Here is a 16,586-nt window from a genome sequence, read left to right on the forward strand (position 1 = left end):
TAATCAAAAAGGGATTATGCCCTGGAAGCGATAGAATTTTGCGAGGAAAAAAATCTGTACCACAGAGTGCATCCTGCATTCATTTGCCGTTCAATTTATCCCTTTCAGGTGCTGTGTGTGTGCGCTTTTATTGAAAAGATTCATCTCAGCTTGGGCCAAAGTCCCGAAACATTGAATTGATAGGAACATATAACAGCAGCCGAAGCATCACTTCCATGGATTCGGATTTTGGCATTTGAGAAGTGGTGACTGGTTGAATGAATCAACGTCCGACGAAAAAAAATTAAACCAGGGAAAAATGATTTGATTAAACGGGCATGTTATTTTGAGTGTGGCATCAGCGGAACATCAATAAAACTCAATAAGAGCTTAACGGATGGAGAGAATCGATTTCGGGGATGCGGCCTAAGTAGATGTATTTTACATCGGGGAGATGTATTTCTATGGTGGGAAACGGTTCAAGAGATTATAGAATGTTTTCTCCTTTGCCAAACCGTGCTGATGAGCTGCGAAATCAATCATCGCAAATTTTGGGAAAGTGGTACAAGTAGGTAGGTACATGGTGATTAATGTGGCCGTTCAATGGAACAAAATGATTCGGTCGATTCGAAAACGGTTGGATTTAATTGAATGAGAAATTTCCCTTGCTATTGAAAATGAATACAAGTATTGAACATACTTTTTTAATTGTTTCTTTTCCAATTCAAACCATGGCACGAAAAATGCGAAACACAAAATTTGTAAGTATTTGTAAAATTTGTTTGTTCTAAATAACAAAATTGTTAAAATTGTCAAAATTGACAAAATTGTCAAAATTGTCAAAATTGTCAAAATTGTCAAAATTGTCAAAATTGTCAAAATTGTCAAAATTGTCAAAATTGTCAAAATTGTCAAAATTGTCAAAATTGTCAAAATTGTCAAAATTGTCAAAATTGTCAAAATTGTCAAAATTGTCAAAATTGTCAAAATTGTCAAAATTGACAAAATTGTCAAAATTGTCAAAATTGTCAAAATTGTCAAAATTGTCAAAATTGTCAAAATTGTCAAAATTGTCAAAATTGTCAAAATTGTCAAAATTGTCAAAATTGTCAAAATTGTCAAAATTGTCAAAATTGTCAAAATTGTCAAAATTGTCAAAATTGTCAAAATTGTCAAAATTGTCAAAATTGTCAAAATTGTCAAAATTGTCAAAATTGTCAAAATTGTCAAAATTGTCAAAATTGTCAAAATTGTCAAAATTGTCAAAATTGTCAAAATTGTCAAAATTGTCAAAATTGTCAAAATTGTCAAAATTGTCAAAATTGTCAAAATTGTCAAAATTGTCAAAATTGTCAAAATTGTCAAAATTGTCAAAATTGCCAAAATTGCCAAAATTGTCAAAATTGTCAATATTGTCAAAATTGTCAAAATTTTCAAAATGGTCAAAATTGTTAAAATAGTCAAAATTGTCAAAATTGTTAAAAATGTCAAAATTGTTAAAATTGTTAAAATTGTTAAAATTGTTAAAATTGTTAAAATTGTCAAAATTGTCAAAATTGTCAAAATTGTCAAAATTGTCAAAATTGTCAAAATTGTCAAAATTGTCAAAATTGTCAAAATTGTCAAAATTGTCAAAATTGTCAAAATTGTCAAAATTGTCAAAATTGTCAAAATTGTCAAAATTGTCAAAATTGACAAAATTGTCAAAATTGTCAAAATTGTCAAAATTGTCAAAATTGTCAAAATTGTCAAAATTGTCAAAATTGTCAAAATTGTCAAAATTGTCAAAATTGTCAAAATTGCCAAAATTGCCAAAATTGCCAAAATTGTCAAAATTGTCAATATTGTCAAAATTGTCAAAATTTTCAAAATGGTCAAAATTGTTAAAATTGTCAAAATTGTCAAAATTGTCAAAATTGTCAAAATTGTCAAAATTGTCAAAATTGTCAAAATTGTCAAAATTGTCAAAATTGTCAAAATTGTCAAAATTGTCAAAATTGTCAAAATTGTCAAAATTGTCAAAATTGTCAAAATTGTCAAATTGTCAAAATTGTCAAAATTGTCAAATTGTCAAAATTGTCAAAATTGTCAAAATTGTCAAAATTGTCAAATTGTCAAAATTGTCAAAATTGTCAAAATTGTCAAAATTGTCAAAATTGTCAAAATTGTCAAAATTGTCAAAATTGTCAAAATTGTCAAAATTGTCAAAATTGTCAAAATTGTCAAAATTGTCAAAATTGTCAAAATTGTCAAAATTGTCAAAACTGTCAAAATTGTCAAAATTGTCAAAATTGTCAAAATTGTCAAAATTGTCAAAATTGTCAAAATTGTCAAAATTGTCAAAATTATCAAAATTGTCAAAATTGTCAAAATTGTCAAAATTGTCAAAATTGTCAAAATTGTCAAAATTGTCAAAATTGTCAAAATTGTCAAAATTGTCAAAATTGTCAAAATTGTCAAAATTGTCAAAATTGTCAAAATTGTCAAAATTGTCAAAATTGTCAAAATTGTCAAAATTGTCAAAATTGTCAAAATTGTCAAAATTGTCAAAATTGTCAAAATTGTCAAAATTGACAAAATTGACAAAATTGTCAAAATTGTCAAAATTGTCAAAATTGTCAAAATTGTCAAAATTGTCAAAATTGTCAAAATTGTCAAAATTGTCAAAATTGTCAAAATTGTCAAAATTGTCAAAATTGTCAAAATTGTCAAAATTGTCAAAATTGTCAAAATTGTCAAAATTGTCAAAATTGTCAAAATTGTCAAAATTGTCAAAATTGTCAAAATTGTCAAAATTGTCAAAATTGTCAAAATTGTCAAAATTGTCAAAATTGTCAAAATTGCCAAAATTGCCAAAATTGTCAAAATTGTCAATATTGTCAAAATTGTCAAAATTTTCAAAATGGTCAAAATTGTTAAAATTGTCAAAATTGTCAAAATTGTTAAAAATGTCAAAATTGTTAAAATTGTTAAAATTGTTAAAATTGTTAAAATTGTTAAAATTGTTAAAATTGTCAAAATTGTCAAAATTGTCAAAATTGTCAAAATTGTCAAAATTGTCAAAATTGTCAAAATTGTCAAAATTGTCAAAATTGTCAAAATTGTCAAAATTGTCAAAATTGTCAAAATTGTCAAAATTGTCAAAATTGTCAAAATTGTCAAAATTGTCAAAATTGTCAAAATTGTCAAAATTGTCAAAATTGTCAAAATTGTCAAAATTGTCAAAATTGTCAAAATTGTCAAAATTGTCAAAATTGTCAAAATTGTCAAAATTGTCAAAATTGTCAAAATTGTCAAAATTGTCAAAATTGTCAAAATTGTCAAAATTGTCAAAATTGTCAAAATTGTCAAAATTGTCAAAATTGTCAAAATTGTCAAAATTGTCAAAATTGTCAAAATTGTCAAAATTGTCAAAATTGTCAAAATTGTCAAAATTGTCAAAATTGTCAAAATTGTCAAAATTGTCAAAATTGTCAAAATTGTCAAAATTGTCAAAATTGTCAAAATTGTCAAAATTGTCAAAATTGTCAAAATTGTCAAAATTGTCAAAATTGTCAAAATTGTCAAAATTGTCAAAATTGTCAAAATTGCCAAAATTGCCAAAATTGTCAAAATTGTCAATATTGTCAAAATTGTCAAAATTTTCAAAATGGTCAAAATTGTTAAAATTGTCAAAATTGTCAAAATTGTTAAAAATGTCAAAATTGTTAAATTGTTAAAATTGTTAAAATTGTCAAAATTGTCAAAATTGTCAAAATTGTCAAAATTGTCAAAATTGTCAAAATTGTCAAAATTGTCAAAATTGTCAAAATTGTCAAAATTGTCAAAATTGTCAAAATTGTCAAAATTGTCAAAATTGTCAAAATTGTCAAAATTGTCAAAATTGTCAAAATTGTCAAAATTGTCAAAATTGTCAAAATTGTCAAAATTGTCAAAATTGTCAAAATTGTCAAAATTGTCAAAATTGTCAAAATTGTCAAAATTGTCAAAATTGTCCAAATTGTCAAAATTGTCAAAATTGTCAAAATTGTCAAAATTGTCAAAATTGTCAAAATTGTCAAAATTGTCAAAATTGTCAAAATTGTCAAAATTGTCAAAATTGTCAAAATTGTCAAAATTGTCAAAATTGTCAAAATTGTCAAAATTGTCAAAATTGTCAAAATTGTCAAAATTGTCAAAATTGTCAAAATTGTCAAAATTGTCAAAATTGTCAAAATTGTCAAAATTGTCAAAATTGTCAAAATTGTCAAAATTGCCAAAATTGCCAAAATTGTCAAAATTGTCAATAATGTCAAAATTGTCAAAATTTTCAAAATGGTCAAAATTGTTAAAATTGTCAAAATTGTCAAAATTGTTAAAAATGTCAAAATTGTTAAAATTGATAAAATTGTTAAAATTGTTAAAATTGTTAAAATTGTTAAAATTGTCAAAATTGTCAAAATTTTCAACATTGGCAAAATTTTCAAAGTTTTCTTAATTGGTAAAATTTGTTAGGATTGTCAATATTGTTTAGATGTTTTGTTTTCTCCTCAAGCGCTATTTACGCCTTTTTGTATTATTTATTCATTAAATTTTATTTACATTTTCATGTCAAACTTAAACTTTCGCTTTGTCTTTAAACTAAATACATTCTTATTTACTAATTTTCGTTTTATCAAATCATATTTTAAAAACAATTTAAAAAATCAGAAATTTAAAGCCAAAGGAGGTTCGTCATTTATATTTAAAAATAAATTTTAAAAAATTACTTGTTATTTATGTTTTAACACCTGCAAATCTCAAACTCTCCAAATTCTTCGTAAAGGGAGACAAAATTTGATTCTAGGCAATAAATCTTGTGCAAAATAGCAGTTTCAGAAGAAAACTTTTCCTTTTGGGGATTTATAGTAACAGACACATGGGATAAATTTAACGCTCGATCTTGGTGGATGACGTTGCTCTTCCAAAAGAATCCAAAAAACTTAGCCAATCCTAACAACGGTGTGATAAGAAGAGCAAAAGGTCAGAATGCTCTGTGCCAGAAAACTTTTACTGTTTTTTTTTTTCAACTTCAGCGTTCCTCTAATTTGTCTATCGAAATTTGTTTTCTTTTTCTATTAGGGGAAAAACGATTTATTCATTTTTGTATTAGAAAACACTTTTACGACAAAAGTAAAGGAATTTTCAAAAGAATTTAATTTTATTACATTAAAATGGAGTTGAAACAACTTTTAAACAAATTTCTACGTTTTGAAGTTTGAAGTAGCCATTTTTAAAAATTTTTTTAGGGAAAAATATCAGCATTTGAAATGTGATCACTAACGTTAAAAGGTTGTTTTCTTTTAAGGTGCTAATTTTTACAGAGATTTCAATTACGACTGGTTGTTTAAAAAATATTTTAAATGTTAATTCTGGGATGATAAAGAGCATCTTTCTCATTCAATGGTAAGTCACTTCCTTAAAACAAATTCTTGGGAAGCGAGCTTGGCGCGTAGACTTTCGTGAAAAATGACTTTTGACCCTTGTTCGTGTTGCTTAATTAGCTCTCCTGATCATTCTGGAATCCACCACAGCTCTGACCACACATGTGTGTAGAAGCTAACCTCACAAATCGCTGCAAGCCCCGAAATCAACCTTGACAACATTCCAACCCATTTCTGCAGAACCATTAAATAAAAGCTTTGCTCTGCTTTGCTCCGCCTTGAATCAGGAGAAAAAACATTTTTTACTTCTTATGAAATAAAAGCAAACCAACCGCATCTAACCGGTAGGAGTGTGCTACTGGAATGAATTTGTCATCTCGCGGAAGCATGGCATGGGAAAAAAAAGCTGAGACTACAAACTGGGAAGATGTTTATGGCTTTTCATATAGAGTCGTAAAATTTTTGATAGCCTTGAAGGCGTGCACAAACCTGTCAACATACATCATTTGATATCATTTTGAGGAAGGAAAGTTGATGAAGAAAAAGAAGAGAAATAAAAAAATCTGAAGACAATGCAAGAGAATCATTCAAAATATATAACGTGTGAAAGAAAACCAAATAAAAAAAATAAACCAAATGAAATAAAATTACAAGAAAAAACTATAAAATAGAACAAAAATATCAAAACTGACAAAAATGACAAAAATGACAAAAATGACAAAAATGACAAAAATGACAAAAATGACAAAAATGACAAAAATGACAAAAATGACAAAAATATCAAAACTGACAAAAATGACAAAAATGACAAAAATGACAAAAATGACAAAAATGACAAAAATGACAAAAATGACAAAAATGACAAAAATGACAAAAATGACAAAAATGACAAAAATGACAAAAATGACAAAAATGACAAAAATGACAAAAATGACAAAAATGACAAAAATGATAAAAATGAAAGAAATGATAAAAATGACAGAAATGATAAAAATGACAGAAATGACAGAAATGACAAAAATGACAAAAATGACAAAAATGACAAAAATGACAAAAATGACAAAAATGACAAAAATGACAAAAATGACAAAAATGACAAAAATGACAAAAATGACAAAAATGACAAAAATGACAAAAATGACAAAAATGACAAAAATGACAAAAATGACAAAAATGACAAAAATGACAAAAATGACAAAAATGACAAAAATGACAAAAAAGACAAAAATGACAAAAATGACAAAAATGACAAAAATGACAAAAATGACAAAAATGACAAAAATGACAAAAATGACAAAAATGACAAAAATGACAAAAATGACAAAAATGACAAAAATGACAAAAATGACAAAAATGACAAAAATGACAAAAATAACAAAAATGACAAAAATGACAAAAATGACAAAAATGACAAAAATGACAAAAATGACAAAAATGACAAAAATGACAAAAATGACAAAAATGACAAAAATGACAAAAATGACAAAAATGACAAAAATGACAAAAATGACAAAAATGACAAAAATGACAAAAATGACAAAAATGACAAAAATGACAAAAATGACAAAAATGACAAAAATGACAAAAATGACAAAAATGACAAAAATGACAAAAATGACAAAAATGACAAAAATGACAAAAATGACAAAAATGACAAAAATGACAAAAATGACAAAAATGACAAAAATGACAAAAATGACAAAAATGACAAAAAATGACAAAAATGACAAAAATGACAAAAATGATAAAAATGAATGAAATGATAAAAATGACAAAAATGATAAAAATGACAGAAATGACAGAAATGACAAAAATGACAAAAATGACAAAAATGACAAAAATGACAAAAATGACAAAAATGACAAAAATGACAAAAATGACAAAAATGACAAAAATGACAAAAATGACAAAAATGACAAAAATGACAAAAATGACAAAAATGACAAAAATGACAAAAATGACAAAAATGACAAAAATGACAAAAATGACAAAAATGACAAAAATGACAAAAATGACAAAAATGACAAAAATGACAAAAATGACAAAAATGACAAAAAATGACAAAAATGACAAAAATGACAAAAATGATAAAAATGAATGAAATGATAAAAATGACAAAAATGATAAAAATGACAGAAATGACAGAAATGACAAAAATGACAAAAATGACAAAAATGACAAAAATGACAAAAATGACAAAAATGACAAAAATGACAAAAATGACAAAAATGACAAAAATGACAAAAATGACAAAAATGACAAAAATGACAAAAATGACAAAAATGACAAAAATGACAAAAATGACAAAAATGACAAAAATGACAAAAATGACAAAAATGACAAAAATGACAAAAATGACAAAAATGACAAAAATGACAAAAATGACAAAAATGACAAAAATGACAAAAATGACAAAAATGACAAAAATGACAAAAATGACAAAAATGACAAAAATGACAAAAATGACAAAAATGACAAAAATAACAAAAATGACAAAAATGACAAAAATGACAAAAATAACAAAAATGAAAAAAGACAAAAATGACAAAAATGACAAAAATGACAAAAATGACAAAAATGACAAAAATGACAAAAATGACAAAAATGACAAAAATGACAAAAATGACAAAAATGACAAAAATGACAAAAATGACAAAAATGACAAAAATGACAAAAATGACAAAAATGACAAAAATGACAAAAATGACAAAAATGACAAAAATGACAAAAATGACAAAAATGACAAAAATGACAAAAATGACAAAAATGACAAAAATGACAAAAATGACAAAAATGACAAAAATGACAAAAATGACAAAAATGACAAAAATGACAAAAATGACAAAAATGACAAAAATGACAAAAATGACAAAAATGACAAAAATGACAAAAATGACAAAAATGACAAAAATGACAAAAATGACAAAAATGACAAAAATGACAAAAATGACAAAAATGATAAAAATGAAAGAAATGATAAAAATGACAGAAATGATAAAAATGACAGAAATGACAGAAATGACAAAAATGACAAAAATGACAAAAATGACAAAAATGGCAAAAATGACAAAAATGACAAAAATGACAAAAATGACAAAAAAGACAAAAATGACAAAAATGACAAAAATGACAAAAATGACAAAAATGACAAAAATGACAAAAATGACAAAAATGACAAAAATGACAAAAATGACAAAAATGACAAAAATGACAAAAATGACAAAAATGACAAAAATGACAAAAATGACAAAAATGACAAAAATGACAAAAATGACAAAAATGACAAAAATGACAAAAATGACAAAAATGACAAAAATGACAAAAATGACAAAAATGACAAAAATGACAAAAATGACAAAAATGACAAAAATGACAAAAATGACAAAAATGACAAAAATGACAAAAATGACAAAAATGACAAAAATGACAAAAATGACAAAAATATCAATAATGACAAAAATGACACAAATGACAAAAATTACAAAAAAGACAACTTTTACAAAAATAACTAAAAGACAATATAACAAATATGTTTTAAATTGTTCAAAGTTAAGCCGATTAAGCCGAATATGGGAAATATTTCTTCCGAAGACCGCATTTCTTCCGAAGACCGCATTTCGATTTAAATTTAGTTTAAAAGCTGTTAGGCTTCAAATGGGGGCTTTAAACTGTTGATGAGGAGTCCATTTTTTTTTAAATGAGAGATCCTTTCTTGTAGACAAATCTTGCCCAAATTTGGCATGAAACTTTGAGGTAGGACAAATATTGATTTTCGTCTGTAACTCAACGCATTTCACAGGTTACAAATTGTTCAAACACTTTTTTAAATAAATTTCTCTTTTTGTGAAATTATATCCTGACTCAGGATTTCTGAGACATTTATCGGAAACGTACAGAATTTTTTTTATTAAGGAATTAAAAACTGTACAAGTAAATAAGAAATGAACAAAAAATAATCCCATCTTTTTCATCCCGTTATTGATAACCCAATAAGAAAAGGATTTACGATCGAGAGATGTAACAATCTTTTCATTATTACCTTTTTCGGGTGGGCATTGAAGAAGCGCAAGGAAACACCCCGTAAACAGGAGATGGTAAAAAAAAAATAACAAAGATATCTCCTAAATTTATCTCTCTATTTTCCGATTTCGGTGTTACCCTTTGCTCGTAGGTTACGGGAAAATCAAATCCCGAAAAAGGCAGGTGTGCCTGTGTGTTCCCAATTTCTCGATTTCGAGAATCCGAAAGACAGTTCCTTACGGCTCGCTTACTCGAGGCCGGGATCAAACATTTCGACTGATAATCTTCCTCGAGGAGGGTCTCAAACCGCAGGGATTTTCGTATCCCTTGCTTTTACGCACATCTCCGCAGATCAAATAGCAGCAAGAAGCCAGCGGAGGGCTTAAAATTTGTTTGGGTACTTGGGTCGATTCGCTTCGGAGGTTTGTTTTTTTTTCTGGATCGTTTCCGAGGCGACGTCGACGCCCTTCGAATCCGTCGAAGAAATGTTAACCCTCTGCAGCAGACTTAAATGCTCGATAGGAACATAAATTACGGGTTTTTAACTTTGACCCAAAACATGATCTTCTTCGGCTCCTGTGGAGGCTAAGGTATTAAGAGTTGAAGGAAAAATTAGATTCCGATGATGTTTACTTCTCAGAGACACGCAGCAAAGCAAGGAGAAATTTGTGGAACAATTTTAAGAAAATACCGCGGCAAACTACGATGGGACCAGCTTAAGACCCCAGCTAAATCTAAGCAGAGGAATACCATCACTGGAGATTTCAAAACTGAGAAGAAACAGAAGAAAGCCCAAAGAATAATCGGTTAACGATATGTTTTGGTATGGTTTTTTCACGCTTGATTCGACCGGGAAATGCATATTTATGTTCAACGTTCATTAGCCTGATCCGGTGTGTGTGCGGCATCGATACCTTCTCTAGTTGGTAAGTCAGTAAATAGCTGGTGCTTAGAGTTAATTTTCTCTTGGACTCTCTAGCAAGCAACAGCAGCAGCGATAGGTATCGAATCGGAATCAAGTGGAGCCGAACCTCTTCATGGTTGTTTATTTTGTAATTTATTCGATAGGGGCAGTTAAAAATTATGGAGCGCAGGTTAGTGGAGCAATTTTGGAAAAGCAGAACGAAATAAACCATAAATATTGAATTTAGGTTCGTCATTTATGAATTGTTGTGAAATATTATGGCTGGAACTTCCGGGGAAAAATCAATGAAATAATAAAGAATACTTTATATAAATTGAAAGAATAAGGTTTAACCATGGGTTGGCTCCCGTTTTGAAGAAGTGGTCCATGTCCCGCTTTATTCGAAAATTTCCCACTGCCCCGCTTTTTATTCACTTAAAGCCAATAACTTTTTTGCCTAATAAGATACAGTGTTGAGGTTTTCGACAAAGTTGTTCAGCGGAAAATTTCCTTTGGAGAATTTATAAATTGGCACAAAACCATAAGCAGGCTCGCTTCCACAGAAGAAACAAAAATGATGATGATTTTTCAGTACAAAATATTCAATTTTCCCATACAATCCTAAAAGTTCAAATTTACTCATATAAACGTTACTTAAAAAATCTGCAAAAAAATCATGGAAGAGTTTTGAACCAAAACGAAGCTTTTAAGACCCCAAGGTTTGAGAAATTCAAAAATGACCCCAAATCGAGTCTACTAACTACTGTTATTGTGTTCGTTTATTAATGTTTGTCCACTAGTTTTGCCCGAGGTTTGAACCTCAAGCAGGCGGTTGCAACCCGTAGAAGTTGCCAGTGTTCGTCGTAAGCATAAGGGTGAGCATAGCAACCATATATTTGCATCGTCCCGGGTGACGATTCTGTTTGTTTATTCACGATGTTTTTATACGACTGTTACTTTAATTTAAGGTGATTTTTTGATTTCAGTCTGTTCAAATAGCAAAAAACGACTATTTATTCAACGTTCCAACGTTCCAACGTTTCAATCCATATAGGATCGTCATCAGGGACTGTAATGTTTATTGTGTGTTAACAAAATATCAAAAAATCTTCACAAAATTAACTGATTCTTACCTAAAATGTGTCGTATTTCTTGTCAGGTTTGATTCGGCTGATCGGGTAAAGCTGTCATTTGTGTCTGTTACAACATGTTGTGATTAATTTGTGATTCTAGTGTTTTGTAGTGCTGTCTGACTTAGTGTGTAAAAATCCGTACTTCCTCCTATTTTCTGGATTAAATTTCCACAGCATCGAGCATCGATCAACATTAAATTAATAGTCGTTTTTGCTGTTTGTTTATTCAGAAAAAGTTTTGCCCCGCGCCAGTGGACAAAACGAAAACGGCATTATTTTTAGTTTTCAGAGATCTCTCAGTGACCATTCTGTAGAGCAAAGCGTTTGATCGTATGTGAGATATTGCAGTTTGAATGAAAAAAGTTCAAAAAGTCTAATTTTCATAGAATTTATGTATCACATGTGTTTAATGTTTAATGTCATCAGAAAATAGAATTAAAAATAATCAAATCTTGAAATATAAAATTTTGAAGAAACAATGTCATTGGAGTTGAACGTTAGATATGTGTAAAGTTGGAGATATTCTTGCGTGCACCTCAACTTCTGTTAAATTATGCACGGTACTCTTAGTGAATATTTTGTAAAATCCAACCACTTAGCTAAAAAAGCCATCAATTCTTCGTTCATTTAAAACCATGCACTATATGCAATGCTGAATACATTCAAGTAATTTATTAATGTAAATCGACTTTTTGCACTTATCTCCCAGCGCATCAAATTCCTAGCTTCATTGAGGTCAAAATAATCAAAATTACTATTAAATCAATTATGTTCATACTCTATGAGTCCAAATGTGGTCAGCAAAAAATTGTAAAATAAAACCGGTCTTACTCCAGTAATTGCAAAGCGGTTTCCCATTGTTGTCGCAAAATTACGACGAATTATGGGGGCATAGCGATTCGATTTCAATCGAAAATTAACAAATTTGTACAAATCAGATCTGTTTGAAATCATTTTTTTTATGTCAACATTTTTCTGTTGGATTTTATTTTATTTTTTTTTTTGTTTCGATTATAGTCGTTTTACCATCTTTATGGCAGTGCTTGTGATATAGCTCAGTTGGCAAGTCTGTTGCTTCCTGAGCCGATGTCCGCGAGTTCGAGCCCAAAAGTAAATATCGAACACAGTTGTACCGGATAAGTTTTTCAATATTTGTCCGCCAACTGGAACGTTGATAAAGTCGCGAATGTTGGATTTTATGATTTTGATCGTTACATGCGTTGACAGGAAGCTTTAAAGCAAAGAAACACGTTGGGGGGATCACTAAGTTTGTCTTTCAATATGGCAGAATGCGCTAATAATTCATTTCACTTCGCGATTTTAAAATGAAATATCTCAAAAAATAGTTTGAAAAGTTACAAATTTGTGATAGAAAATATATTCACATGCGTAAGTTTATCATGTGAAGTAGCCAATTGAAGTAGAAAATGATTTTTCGGTTCTAAAACATGCATTCATGAATTAAGACGAATCAGAGGGATACGACGGAGGTTGGTACACCTAAAACCCTATCTGGGGTAAGTTTTAATTTTCAAATTTAACATGAAAGCAGCATTTATTTCTATTCAACCATGAAAAGTGCAGAAAAGTATCTATTTTGATGGAAAATGTATATTTTTCAGTCAAATCAATTCGACTGGAACGATACCACCATGCATAAGGAGTAAGCTAATGTTTTCCATTAAGTAAAAACAAATAATTCAAAAATTATCTAGGTGGATCGTAAAAATTCCAGAACAATTTCGAAGTCCAAATAAGTCAAAATACGTATAGGTATACGATTTGTATACGCCGATTCTCCTGTTAGGAAAACTGTTCTATCCTTCTGCTGAACGTTTCAACCAAACGAGTTCGGATACAAACGAAGGATAATACATCGCTCAGCGTTGTCTCTTGAGTCGCTCTTCACAGATAGCATTCAGAGGTGATAAGCGACAACTTGTATTTTCAATGTCGCTTATCATCGTTGAGTTGATTCATTATGGATAGGTGATTTGTTGCATTCGTCTGCCCGTAGGATACAATGAAACAAGATTATTTGCAGAAACTCTCTCTAGGCTGACAAAATGTCACGCGGGATTGTAGCAGAGAGAAAATACACTATGTTTGTTTCGGCGGAGAATTCTCTCGAAAAATGATCCAATTTCGGAACCTTGCACTCAGTATCCGCCTGGCTGATTAGAAATTGAAAAGACGGCGGAAGTGACCATCTTTCCATCACAAACACAACTACAATTTGATTTTATTCTTACTGTAGTAAAAAAGCTGTAAAATCAAATAAATTTATTAATTGGCTAAGTTAAAAACCAATCAACATTTGCTTATGATCGGTTACATGTATCACTCGCTCACTGCCTGAACCATTCACTCCTGATCCTAGCCCAACATAATTCGCCGTATGCATCGCTCAATGGTGAAATTCCAATTTGATGATAGTGCTGCACTGTTTTGACAGCAAACATCGTGCGAGGTGATCTGTATTTTAGCGATGAATAGAACGATCGATGATCGGATAAGTCCAGTAGCAATCAATAACAAAACCCGATCGCTGTACGTTCAGTTGCAAAGTGCAATCAGGAACATTCATTGAAAATGAGTGATTTTCGGAACACTGCCCTCAATCAAGAATAAGGAAACTTTGGAATCCTTTGAACGGTCAATAAACACATATAGGGTAACGGACTTATTTTGGACCGCTTTGGGAAGTGGCTATGCTATTTTCTTAAATAAAAAAAGTATATTTTACAATATTTGACTGCTTTTTGCGTTCTTTACAAAAATCAAGGCCTTTTCTATCGACACATATCACATTCATTTCTGAACTAACTTTTTTCAACTTTTCCCCAGTCACTATTAAGCTACACTTGTTTGTTGAATATTTTTTACTACAACCATCTGTTTTTGTTTCTTCAACTTCTTATGCTTTAAAACAGTAATTTTCGATAAAAAAAAAGGCCAGTTGGCTTTTCTTTAAGCTCAGTTTTAAGAACGCAAACCTTCTTCAGGCGACCCAATTATAAGTTAAGAAAGTCTGAGATCATCAACTCGGCGACATCAATTGATGTATTTGACTTCCGAAACCTTAGTAACTTGGTTTAGCTTAGGTTCTGTAGAATACACAGATTCAAAAAAGGATAAAAATGTGCGAGAATTATGAGACCTTTCTAACCATCTGAAAGCTAGATTTTTTTAGCTTTAGTTCAATATATTTTTTGTTTAAATTGTTCTACTATTAACTTAGATATTTCAACTAAAAATAAATCTCGTTACAAATTTGCCGATTTTTCGTCGTTTTTTTCTCAACCCCTCCTTTAAACAAGGTTTATATTTCATCTTTTCTACCTAACCAAGATTATTTTTTTTCTCGAAAATCAACCCTGAGTGGTTTTGCCTTCTAGACCAAATTGTCAATTATTTTTTGTGAAGCATTAAAAATAATGACTTCATAAAACTTGGTGCATGTTCATTTTTTCATGTTTTCAAGATTCTTTAAGCTGTAGATTTGGCAACTGCTTATCAATCAGTTGCCTTTTTTGTGGATTATTAGATTAACGAAATTTAAAGCAAAGTGCACCAAAAGTAAGTTAAAAGAATGTTTGGCATGATTTCTGCCGATTGAAGTGAACCCCGTCTATAGGGGGATTTGGGCTATAACGAGTTAATAAAATAAAATAATGCCAAAATTCCTAATTTTATTTATAATAAGCGATTGAAATGGTGCGCATAATTCTTTTCATATCTTTGTTAAACGTCTTATAACGTTTATGAACATTTAAAAGCAATTTTAATACCTAGGTTATGTTGAGTGGTCCAAAATAAGCCCCTAAGAAATTAAGTAGGACCTATTTTCGACATGGGTCAAATTGCTATTAAAACAAGTTTTTGTTTTGAGTCTTTCAGCTTGCAAACTAGTTTTTATGTGTTTTATCATAGCTGTAAACATGTTTTTAGTTTTAAAACCCATCACAGTTATGCAGAAAACCTCATGGAAGTTGACACCATTAATGGCACGTCCTCCTGATATGGGATTGATTCGGCCCAATTGTTAAAAATCAAAACTTTATTTTCAATTTTCTCTCCCTGAACAGCTTATTGAAAGGAATATTAGATGTGATTAGAATCATAAAAAGTAACTTTATCTATATTTGCTCAAAGTTTTCATAATGAACATGATTTATGAGAGAGATATTGGAAAAAAGCATGAAGGTGCTCTAAAATATGTACCCGGTCCTAAATATGTCCGTTACCCAATAACGAATTGAAATAATGCAACATAGAAAACAGAAATTGCAAATTCTACGTAGTATAAAAAGATCGCAGAGACGAACCAGCCAAAAGCTAAAAATCTCTATTGAAAAGAGAAACAAGAAAATTGATTTTTAAAACCCTTTTCCTTCTTATGACCATCACAAAAAAAAAAAATGATACGATTAAAAATAAATTGGAATTAATGTTTCAAATCAATGTTATTTCCGTTCAGTCATTGGAATAAATTCTTCAAAATAATGTTTCATATTTTGAAATTTTTTGAAAAAAAAAACAATTTAAGCAGTCTTGCTTGCAAAGTTGAAATAATTTTATTAACGACCGTTTAGATCACCGCTGGTTTTATCTTTTGAGGGTTCTCGTTGATGTTGTTCGGTGATGTTTAGAAGAAAAGATTTGCTTGTTTTTTACGTTTCGGTTTACTGTTTTATATCAAACATCTTCAGAAAAAAAAACTATTTTTCCGCCTGCTAAGGTCGTCGCTTAAATTGGAAAGTTATTAAGCTATCTAATTTAAGCAACGGCCTTAGCAGGCGGAAAAAAAGCTTTTTTTCTGAAGATGGTTGAAATAAAAAAGTAAACCGAAACGTAAAAAACAAGCAAATCTTTTCTTCTAAACATCACCGAACAACATCAACGAGAACCCCCAAAAGAAAAAATAAGTTGAAATGAATATAAAATAAAACGAATACGAGTAAAAAATTCGAATAGAACTAGAATTTAAAGCTTCGGAAATAATGATCAGTGCACGGAAATAAGATCCATCAAATATCACACTATTTGAAAAGAAATTCAATCCGAATTCCGAAATAAATTTCAGATCAGATCTGAAATTAACCATGATTAATAATTGTGGAGCAAAATAATATAAATTTTAAGTTC

Source organism: Uranotaenia lowii, chromosome 2 (assembly GCF_029784155.1).
Source record: "Uranotaenia lowii strain MFRU-FL chromosome 2, ASM2978415v1, whole genome shotgun sequence".
NCBI classification, from domain to species: domain Eukaryota; kingdom Metazoa; phylum Arthropoda; class Insecta; order Diptera; family Culicidae; genus Uranotaenia; species Uranotaenia lowii.